This window comes from Phocoena sinus, chromosome 8 (assembly GCF_008692025.1).
Source record: "Phocoena sinus isolate mPhoSin1 chromosome 8, mPhoSin1.pri, whole genome shotgun sequence".
In the NCBI taxonomy this organism is placed as follows: Eukaryota; Metazoa; Chordata; class Mammalia; order Artiodactyla; family Phocoenidae; genus Phocoena; species Phocoena sinus.
This window is the reverse complement of record NC_045770.1, coordinates 18486629-18498978: the sequence shown is the minus strand read 5'-3', so window position 1 is coordinate 18498978 and position 12350 is coordinate 18486629.

Sequence of the window (12350 nt, the reverse complement as noted above, 5' to 3'; positions counted from 1 at the left end):
GAGCAGAGGCTGGAGCGGTGGGTAGGCCAGATTAGGCAGAGCCTTTAGAGCCAAGGTAAAGATCGGTCCTTATCCCCAGAGCAATGGCAATCATTTTTAAAAAGCAGCCCAGGGACATGATCAGCTTGCCACTGTCCTTTAAGACGCAAGTCAGATGTTCCTCTACCTTCCCAACACCCCAGACAGTTCCCACCCTGGATCGCCCCTCTAGCAGCCCATGTACCACGCACACATGTGACATGTGAGGGTTACTCAGTGACAAGTCCTCAACGACAGGGACCCTGTCCTCTTCATCTTTGTCCTCACAGCTGCACAGGTGTCTAGCACATGGTAAGTACTCAGTAAAGATTTGTTGCGGCAATCAACCAATCAACATGTGTAGTTGTCAATTTTATTTCCTCCCCTCCACCGTCCTGCCCAGCCAGGAAAGTTCTACCCTACTGCCTTAGTTCAGACTCCTATGATCCCTCGCCTCCTAAGCAATCTCCCTGCCTCCCTTCTTTCCCCATCACGATCCATCCTCCGAGTGGCTACCAGGTTTCCTTCCTAAACAAAGGTCAGACCAGACCACTCCGCTCCTTGCATAAGCCTTCACTGACTCCCCATTGCCTGCAGGATCAAATTCAAATTCTTTAGGCTAACTATTCAATGCACTTCATGATCTAATCTCAAACTAATCTTTCTGGCCTCATGTTTCATTGCATCCTTCCTTCCCTGGACCCTATATTCCAACTACAATCAAAATCCTAGAATATTCCTTAAGCAGACCTCCACTTCCACCCCCATGTCTCTGCTTAGGCTGTGCTTCCCTCATGTTTTCATAATTGGAAAACTGCTGGTGCTTTAAGATATAGCTCAACTGCTAACCTATCACAAAGCTTCTCCTCTCATCCCCCAAATCCAAAATTAATGGCTTCTTTTTTGTATAAATATAGTTATTCCTAGCACCAGGCCCAGTAACCAACACATCACAGTCCCATTCTGTCCCTGCTCTGCACTCTCCCTCATCAGCCACTAAGGCAGCCCTGAAGAGTGGGAAGGACAGGAAAGCAGCTCTCTCTCCCCATATGGGATCCTGCATTCCTAGGAGGAAAGAGAAACAAAGCCACCCTTGTTCAAATCTTCAGACAAAAAAAAAATGACCCAACCCATATTCTAGGAAATGATTTCGAAGTCTACAAAGGACCATCCATTGTTTCTGAACGATTTCTCAAGCTCAGAAATAAAATACCAAGTTTGTAATTTACACACTATAAATAAAAGTGGCCCCCCCAAATTGCTCATTTTGTTTAGCAAAGACTTCTTTTTCACTTTGTTTAAAAGCCATTTAAAAAAAAAAGCCATTTACTTTGGGAGCTGTTCAAATTTATATCTGAAGACCTAAACTAAACTTAAATGCTCAGCTGAATATGGACTGTGAGAAGAATTCCCCACATGGTGAGTCAGTGCTGTCACTATTGGACACAAATGGCATTTTTCATCTGCTTTAATTAAGACACAAAGGAGTAGCAAAAAATATCAATTATGTGGTTGATTAAAAGTACTTTCCTAAACATCTGCTCCAGGTCAGCAATAACTAACACTTTAAATCAATGTTTAATGACTGACATGACTGTAAAATCTCGTGCAGAGAAACTAAGTCACTCTCTCCATGTGCAACTTTCTTTGATACCCACTTTGGCACCCACTGGTCTTTTCTTTCTTCTCCAAGACTGGCTTTCATCAATTATCCAAAGCCCATCAATGGCTGACTGCATGCAATGGGGGTGGGGCGCTGAGCAAAGTTCTCTGCTCTCTTGGAATTCACAGTCCAACGCAGACACGCACACGCAGAAGAGAGTCAACAAAATGGCCCCAGTAATATGTCATATCGTACACCTGCAAAATCAGAGTTTTCTTTGTTTTTACATCATCGTGTGTGGAGACAGCTCCTTTGAAGTTTATTTTGTTTACATGACCACCCTGGGAGGTAAGCTAAGAAGGGACTTCTATCTCCATTTTTTTGTTGTTATATTTTTAAGTAATTTTTATTGGAGTATAGTTGATTTACAACGCTGTGTTGGTTTCTACTATACAGCAAAGTGAATCAGCTATCTGTATACACATATCCCCCCCTTCTTTGGTTTTCCTTCCCGTTTAGGTCACTGCAGAGCATCGAGCAGAGTTCCCTGCACTATACAGTATGTTCTCATTAGTTATCTATTTTATACATAGTGTCAATAATGTATATATGTCAATCCCAATCTCCCAATTCATCTCCCCCTACTTTCCCCCTTGGTATCCATATCTTTGTTCTCTATGTCTGTGTCTCTATTTCTGCTTTGCTAATAAGATCATCTATACCATTTTTCTAGATTCCTCATATATGCATTAATATATGATATTTGTTTTTCTTTTTCTGACTTACTTCACTCTGTATGACAGTCTCTAGGTCCATCCACGTCTCTACAAATGACCCAATTTCGTTCCTTTTTATGGCTGAGTAATATTCCATTGTATATATGTGACACATCTTCTTTAGACATTCATCTGTCGATGGACACTTAGGTTGTTTCCATGTCCTGGCTATTGTAAATAGAGCTGCAGTGAATATTTTGGTACATGACTCTTCTTGAATTATGATTTTCTCAGGGTATATGCCCAGTAGTGGGATTGCTGGGTCATATGCTAATTCTATTTTCAGTTTTTTAAGGAACCTCCATACTGTTCTCCATAGTATCCGCATCAATTTACATTCCCACCAACAGTGCGAGAGGGTTCCCTTTTCTCCACACCCTCTCCAGCATTTATTGTTTGTAGATTTTTTGGATTATGGCCATTCTGACCACTTCAAGGTCACGCTGGTGGGCCAAGTGATGGGGGCAACAGATAAGCCAGAATCTTATGACTTTAGATCCAGAGCTCTCTCCCCCCTCTCCAGGGCTGCCTCCCACAGACCTGGAAAGACCACAGAGAGACTGACAACATCAGTGCCCTTGGAGTAAGAGGCAGGTCTAGGGCTGGGGTTTAGGTGGGGGAGACAGGAAGAGGCTTGAAGAACTTGGCCAGCTTGGACAAGCAGGGTGGAAGCAGCTGACAAATCCAGTTGAAGGGGATTTTCAGAAACCTTTTAAATTATGGAAGAGAACGGACTTGCTATGTGGCAAGATGAGGAAAGAGGCAGATGAAAATGCAAGGCCTTGACTTTGACTGTGGTTCCCATATACTTTTAAAAGATACATCCATGGACTTCTCTGGTGGCGCAGTAGCTGAGAGTCCGCCTGCCGATGCGGGGGACACGGGTTCGTGCCCCGGTCTGGGAAGATCCCACATGCGGAGCGGCTGGGCCCATGAGCCATGGCCGCTGAGCCTGTGCGTCCGGAGCCTGTGCTCCGCAACGCTCCGCAACGGGAGAGGGCACAACAGTGAGAGGCCCACGTACCGCAAAAAAAAAAAAAATAAAAAAAAAAAAATAAATAAAAGATACATCCAGGGTAGGAAATTCCAAATGCCAGTTCATCTTCCCTCTCTTTTCCTGCCAGAACAGGAGCGGAGTTCTTAGGGCTTGGAGCTGCATCAGGGATGCCTGGGATCAACAACGAGCTCTGCCAGTCTCATCTCTGATCTCTGCCAGTTCATGAGCCAGAGTTATGAAGCAGCTGTCCCACTAACTTGGCTAATTAAATTAGAGCCCGCTGAATGCTTTATTGACCTCAAGCTCACTCCAGTGAGCAGGCCCACTTGGAAGGTGACGATGTTCATGGCTGTTGGTTAACAGATTAAATAAAATGGTCACAGACAATAAAGAGTGATAGGAAAAGTCACCTCACTGTAAACAAAGCATCTAAAAAGCAGCAGCTATAGTGTGACCTGTAGGTGATTTATCTGATGTTATGGGTTGAATTGTACACCCCCCCCCGCAAATAAAAATACTTCAAATGTTGAAATCCTAACCCCAGTGCCTCAGACTGTGAACTTATTTGGAGACACTGTCTTTATACAGGTAACCAAGTTAAAATAAGGTCATTAGGATGGGCCCTGATCCAATATGACTGATGTCCATAAAAGTGGGGGAATCTTGGACAGAGGGAAGACAATACGAGAGACATGGAGAGAAGATGGCCAAGGAGAGAGACCTGGAACAGATCTTTCCCTCACAGCCCTCAGAAGGTAGCAATTCTGCCAACACCCTGATTTTAGATTTCTTGCCTCCAGAACTATGAGATGATACATTTCTGTTATTTAAGCCACCAAATTTCTGGTGCTTTGTTATAGCAGCCCTCACCAACTAATATACCTGGGGACATATGAGAGCCAGAAAGACCTCTGAGTGAGAAGGAAGTTGCATGAGAACAATGAAAAGAGCATCAGCTCTGGAATCAAACAAACTCGGGTTGGAACCCTGACTTTGTATTACCCACTGTGTGCCCTTGGGCATGACACTTAACCTCTCTGTGCCTTGATTCCTCATCTGTAAAATCAGGACAGTAGTATCTTTCTCAAAGGAGTGTTCTTAGGATTAAATGTGAAAACGTAGTCTTTGGCCTCTACAGATCTAGGTCACACATGGCCCCTCAGCAACTAGGTGCAGTCACCAGCATAAATTCTGACCAGCTAACAACAAAGATGATAATGGATATGAGTCACTTGTATAAAATAACTACAAAGTGGACAAGAGCCTGATATTACCACACCCTCTATGGGATTCTGTGAACATTATGATGAATGCTTCCCTTCTCTGTTTTTTCTGCCCCACTATATTTATCACACTTGCTCTCTCTCCCTCTCTCTCTGACTGGAGACTTCAGATTTATGCTCAGAAGTCCCTCTCCTTCACTTCTCCTGCCAGACTTGGACCAGAGGAGAGAATGCATTCAGCAGCCCCCAGGGCCTGCCTCTCACCACTTCACTCTTGAGCTCACTCCTGCAGACAGCCAATAGATTTTGAGAAAAAGAATGCATTTTGATTTGCCTTTTCGGTTGCCTGGTTTTAGAAAAAATAAAAAGCTTGTTATTTAAACCCTTCCACCTCCACCCCAAAATAATAATCATCATAACAAAACCAAATGGAAAACCACTTCCAGTAACAATAAGGTCATATATTAGTAAAGCCCTATTTGTCCAGATTTCTTGGGAGATTGGCTGTTTGGTTAACTGCCCATTCTATTTAAAATTTATCCTGGAGAGGGCAGACAGCAGAAACAAGAAGAACTACAATCCTGCAGCCTGTGGAATAAAAACCACTTTCACAGAAAGATAGACAAGATGAAAAGGCAGAGGGCTATGTACCAGATGAAGGGACAAGATAAACTCCCAAAAAACAACTAAATGAAGTAGAGATAGGCAACCTTCCAGAAAAAGAATCCAGAATAATAATAGTGAAGATGATGCAGGACCTCGGAAAAAGAATGGAGGCAAAGATCGAGAAGATGCAAGAAATGTTTAACAAAGACCTAGAAGAATTAAAGAACAAATAAACAGAGATGAACAATACAATAACTGAAATGAAAATTACACTAGAAGGAATCAATAGCAGAATAACTGAGGCAGAAGAACAGATAAGTGACCTGGAAGACAGAATGGTGGAATTCACTGCTCCTGAACAGAATAAAGAAAAAAGAATGAAAAGAAATGTAGACAGCCTAAGAGACCTCTGGGACAACATGAAACACAACAACATTCGCATTATAGGGGTCCCAGAAGGGGAAGAGAGAGAGAAAGGACCAGAGAAAATATTTGAAGATATTATAGTCAGAAACTTCCCTAACATGGGAAAGGAAATAGCCACCCAAGTACAGGAAGCACAGAGAGTCCCATACAGGATAAACCCAAGGAGAAACATGCCAAGACTCATAGTAATCAAATTGGCAAAAATTAAAGACAAAGAAAAATTATTAAAAGCAGCAAGGGAAAAATAACACACAAGGGAACTCCCATAAGGTTAACAGCTGATTGCTCAGCAGAAACTCTACAAGCCAGAAGGGAGTGGCATGATATACTTAAATTGATGAAAGGGAAGAACCTACAATCAAGATTACTCTACCTGCCAAGGATCTCATTCAGATTCGACGGAGAAATCAAAAGCTTTACAGACAAGCAAAAGCTAAGAGAATTCAGCACCACCAAACCAGCTCTACAACAAATGCTAAAGAAACTTCTCTAAGTGGGAAACACAAGAGAAGAAAAGGACCAACAAAAACAAACCCAAAACAATTAAGAAAATAGTCATAGGAACATACATATTGATAATTACCTTAAATGTAAATGGATTAAATGCTCCAACCAAAAGACATAGATTGGCTGAATGGATACAAAAACAAGACCCATATATATGCTGTCTACAAGAGACCCACTTCAGACCTAGGGACACATTCAGACTGAAAGTGAGGGGATGGAAAAAATATTCCATGCAAAGGGAAATCAAAAGAAAGCTGGAGTAGCAATACTCATATCCGATAAAATAGACTTTAAAATAAAGAATGTTACAAGAGACAAGGAAGGACAGTACATAATGATCAGGGGATCAATCCAAGAAGAAAATATAACAATTATAAATATATATGCACTCAACATAGGAGCACCTCAATACATAAGGCAACTGCTAACAGCTATAAAAGAGGAAATCGACAGTAACACAATAATAGTGGGGGAATTTAACACCTCACTTACACCAATGAACAGATCATCCAAAATGAAAATAAATAAGGAAACAGAAGCTTTAAATGACACAATAGACCAGATAGATTTAATTGATAATTATAGGACATTCCATGCAAAAATAGCAGATTACACTTTCTTCTCAAGTGCGCATGGAACATTCTCCAGGATAGATCACATCTTGGGTCACAAATCAAGCCTCAGTAAAGTCAAGAAAATTGAAATCATATCAAGCATCTTTTCTGACCACAACGCTATGGGATTAGAAATCAATTGCAGGGGAAAAAACGTAAAAAACACAAACACATTGAGGCTAAACAATACGTTACTAAATAACCAAGAGATCACTGAAGAAATTAAAGAGGAAATCAAAAAATACCTAGAGAAAAATGACAATGAAAACATGATGATCCAAAACCTATGTGATGCAGCAAAAGCAGTTCTAAGAGGGATGTTTATAGCTATACAAGCCTACCTCAAGAAACAAGGAAAATCTCAAATAACCAATCCAACCTTACACCTGAAGGAACTAGAGAAAGAAAAACAAACAAAACCCAAAGTTAGCAGAAGAAAAGAAATCATAAAGATCAGAGCAGAAATAAATGAAATAGAAACAAAGAAAACAACAGCAAAGATTAATAAAACTAAAAGCTGGTTCTTTGAGAAAATAAACAAAATTGACAAACCATTAGCCAGACTCATCAAGAAAAAGAAGGAGAGGACTCAAATCAATAAAATTAGAAGTGAAAAAGGAGAAGTTACAACAGACACCGCAGAAATACAAAGCATCCTAAGAGACTACTACAAGAAACTCTATGCCAATAAAATGGACAAGCTGGAAGAAATGGACAAATTATTATAAAGGTATAACCTTCCAATACTGAACCAGGAAGAAATAGAAAATATGAACAGACCAATCACAAGGAATGAAATTGAAACTGTGATTAAAAATCTTCCAACAAACAAAAGTCCAGGACCAGATGGCTTCACAGGTGAATTCTATCAAACATTTAGAGAAGAGCTAACACCCATCCTTCTCAAACTCTTCCAAAAAATTGTGGAGGAAGGAACACTCCCAAACTTATTTATGAGGTCACCATCACCCTGATACCAAAATAAGACAAAGATACTACAAAAAAAGAAAATTACAGACCAGTATCACTGATGAATATAGATGCAAAAATCCTCAACAAAATACTAGCAAACAGAATCCAACGACACATTAAAAGGATCACACACCATGATCAAGTGGGATTTATCCCAGGGATGCAAGGATTCTTCAATATACACAAATCAATCAATGTGATACACCATATTAACAAATTGAAGAATAAAAACCATATGATCATCTCAATAGATGCAGAAAAAGCTTTTGACAAAATTCAAAACCCATTTATGATAAAAACTCTCCAGAAAGTGGGCATAGAGGGAACCTACCTCAAAATAATAAAGGCCATATACAACAAACCCACAGAAAACATCATTCTCAATGGTGAAAAAGTGAAAGCATTTCCTCTAAGATCAGGAAGAAGACAGGACGTCCACTCTCACCACTATTATTCAACATAGTTTTGGAAGTTTTAGCCACAGCAACCAGAGAAGAAAAAGGAATACAAGGAATATAAATTGGAAAAGAAAAAGTAAAACTGTCACTGTTTGCAGATGACATGATACTCTACATAGAGAATCCTAAAGATGCCACCAGAAAACTACTAGAGCTAATCAATGAATGTGGTAAAGTTGCAGGATACAAAATCAATGCACAGAAATCTCTTGCATTCCTATACACTAATGATGAAAAATCTGAAAGAGAAATTAGGGAAACACTCCCATTTACCATTGCAACAAAATGAATAAAATACCTAGGAATAAACCTACCTAGGGAGACAAAAGACCTGTATGCAGAAAACTATGACACTGATGAAAGAAATTAAAGATGATACCAACAGATGGAGAGATATACCATGTACTTGGATTGGAAGAATCAATATTGTGAAAATGACTATACTACCCAAAGCAATCTACAGATTCAATGCAATCCCTATCAAATTACCAATGGCATTTTTTGTGGAGCTAGAACAAAAAATCTTAAAATTTGTATGGAGACAAAAAAGACCCCGAATAGCCAAAGCAGTCTTGAGGGAAGGAAACGGAGCTGGAGGAATCAGACTCCCTGACTTCAGACTATACTACAAAGCTACAGTAATCAAGACAATATGGTACTGGCACAAAAACAGAAACATAGATCAATGGAACAAGATAGAAAGCCCAGAGATAAACCCACGCACCTATGGTCAACTAATCAATGACAAAGGAGGCAAGGATATACAATGGAGAAAAGACAGTCTCTTCAATAAGTGATGCTGGGAAAACTGGACAGCTACATGTAAAAGAATGAAATTAGAACACTCCCTAACACAATACACACAAATAAACTCAAAATGGATTCGAGACCTAAATGTAAGACCAGACACTATAAAACTCTTAGAGGAAAACATAGGAAGATCACTCTTTGACATAAATCACAGCAAGATCTTTTTTGATCCACCTCCAAGAGTAATGAAAATAAAAACAAAAGTAAACAAATGGGACTTAATGAAACTTCAAAGCTTTTGCACAGCAAAGGAAACCATAAACAAGATGAAAAGACAGCCCTCAGAATGGGAGAAAATATTTGCAAACGAATCAACGGACAAAGGATTAATCTCCAAAATATATAAGCAACTCATGCAGCTCAATATTAAAAAAACAAACAACCTAATCAAAACATGGGCAGAAGACCTCAATAGATGTTTCTCCAAAGAAGACATACAGGTGACCAAGAAGCACACGAAAAGCTTCTCAACATCACTAATTATCAGAGAAATGCAAATCAAATCTACAATGAGGTATCAGCTCATACCAGTTAGAATGGGCATCATCAGAAAATCTACAAACAGCAAATGCTGGAGAGCATGTGGAGAAAAGGGAACCCTCTTGCACTGTTGGTGGGAATGTAAATTGATACAGCCACTATGGAGAACAGTATGGAGGTTCCTTAAAAAACTTAAAATAGAACTACCATACGACCCAGCAATTCCACTACTGGGCATATACCCAGAGAAAATCATAATTCAAAAAGACGCATGCACCCCAATGTTCACTGCAGCACTATTTACAATAGCCAGGTCATGGAAGCAACATAAATGCCCATCGAGAGACAAATGGATAAAGAAGATGTGGTACATATATACAGTGGAATATTACCCAGCCATAAAAAGGAAAGAAAATGGGTCATTTGTTGAGACGTAGTTGGATCTAGAGTCTGTCCTACAGAGTGAAGTAAGTCAGAAAGAGAAAAACAAATATCGTATATTAACGCATATATGTGGAACGTAGAAAAATGGTACACATTAACCAGTTTGCAGGGCAGAAATAGAGACACAGATGTAGAGAACAAACGTGTGGACACCAAGCGGGGAAAGTGGCGGGGGGTGGGGTGGTGGTGTGATGAATTGGGTGATTGGGATCGACATGCATACACTGATGTGTATAAAATTGATGACTAATAAGAACCTGCTGTATAAAAAAATAAATAAAAATTTTAAAAATAATAAAAAAATAAAAGTTATCCTGTCACAGCTGAAGACCAACTTCCAGTGAATTAGAATGTAAATCAAATATGCTAAATTCCAAGTGCACTGGGATGGTTGGCTCTTTCCTGTTTCAGAAGCCTTGCAGAATTTGGCAGTGTTTCAGGGACACTGTCAGGCCTTCAGTTAGTGCTGAAGAGTCCTGATAACAAGAACTGTATCTCCAGGTGGTATAAATTCTAAGCAAACAGGCTTTTATACATGTACAAAAATACAAATATCCACGCACAGCCAAGGGAAGAACCTCTCCTGGGACCAAAATCAAACATTTCCAAAGTTAGAGATCTCATGGGCTCCTTACAAGGACACTCCAGCTCACGCCACAAAGATGCCCCACTTCTCTCTTCATTTGGGCCCCATTGTCACACATCGTGTAGGGCTGAATTCAAACCAATCCATAATTATTTATTAAGTTTACTCTGTCCAAGAAAAGCATTCGACACCATTCCTACCCTCAAAAAGCTGCAATTTAGTTAGAGAACCACCTACATAATTAAACTCTAAATTGAGTGCACTGAGCTTGAAGCGCTAAACACTAGAGTTAACATGTTAACACAGATCATTCATCTGTGCCAGGCCCTATGCTATGTGTTTTACATAAATTATGTCACAGAACTAAGTAAATGTGGACTTGGATATGAATCCCAGGTCTGTGTGGCTCCACAGCCCACGCTGGCATTTCACCCCCCAACCCTGCCTCCTCTGCCTTTCCTCTTATCCAAGTCTCGGTCGACCAGCTGGCTGCCACAAAGATCCTCCAAACGATCAGAGCTCGCTCTTCCCTTCCCTTTTCATCCCCACATACTCACCCATAGCTCCTACTACTCTTTTCCCAGAAAAGCAAACCAAAAAAGCAGAGAACCAAGATTAGGGGCTTCTCAGGAGCCCCTTTCTTATACTCTGAAGCAAACTCCAAGGGGAAATATACTTCAGTGCAAATCAAAAAAGGTTTTACTGTTTTTGCTTCATGGAAGAATAACATTACTTTCTTAATGAGACCGTGACTTTATAAAAAAGTTAGTTGTCATATAGGTCTGCTTCTCCTCTAAATGAGCTACTCTTTGCTTCTTACGGATTTGCGGGCGGAAATTAACAAAAAACAAAACCAGAAAGATTTTATTGAGTTCTCAGGGAATCTCAAGTTCAATTCTCATAGGTTAATAAAGTGAATGCTAAACAACCAGGCACTTGGAGTAAAGAGAAACAGAAAATTAGAAATAATGCTCCACGTGCACGTACTATGGCACCACCCAGCCAGATGGAAGAGGTGGCTGATATTTTTTTTTAATAAGTAAGGAGTTGACACAGGGATATAGGGGATTTCAGCTTTCCATAAGTCTACTAGAGGTCCCACTCTGCTAAAAACCGGAATGTCCCATGAGTTTTTTAATTGCCTTGCTAATAATCACTTTTCAGAAAGCCAAAGAAGCAAAGAGGGGAATTTTTTATCCAAAACATCAGTTAGAGAATGACTGCAAATTTCACAACAGGCGAGGAAGAAATGATTTGGCCTAGGCACAGGCCCTGGCTTTAGGAAAGCATATTTCAAAGAGCACCAAAAAATGCCAGAAATAATCTCACGGCCACAGACTCTAAAAGAAAGACATCATCTAGCACTTATGTGTGGAATCTAAAAATATAATACAAATCAACTTATTTACAAAACAAACTCACAGACATAGAAAACAAACACACGGTTACCAAAGAGGAAAAGGGAAGGGGAGGGATTAAATTAGGAGTATGGGATTAATAGATACACACCACTATATGTAAAACAGATAAACAACAGGGATTTACTGTATAGCACAGGGAACTAAATTAAATATCTTATAATAACCCATAATGGAAAAGAATCTGAAGCTGTACACCTGAAAAAAACACAATATTGTATATCAACTAGAGCTTAATAAATAAAATAAAAATAAAAAGACATCGTACTATACGGGCTTCCCTGGTGGTGCAGTGGTTGAGAGTCCGCCTGCCGATGCAGGGGACACGGGCTCGTGCCCCGGTCCGGGAAGATCCCACATGCCGCGGAGCGGCTGGATCCGTGAGCCATGGCCGCTGAGCCTGCACGTCCGG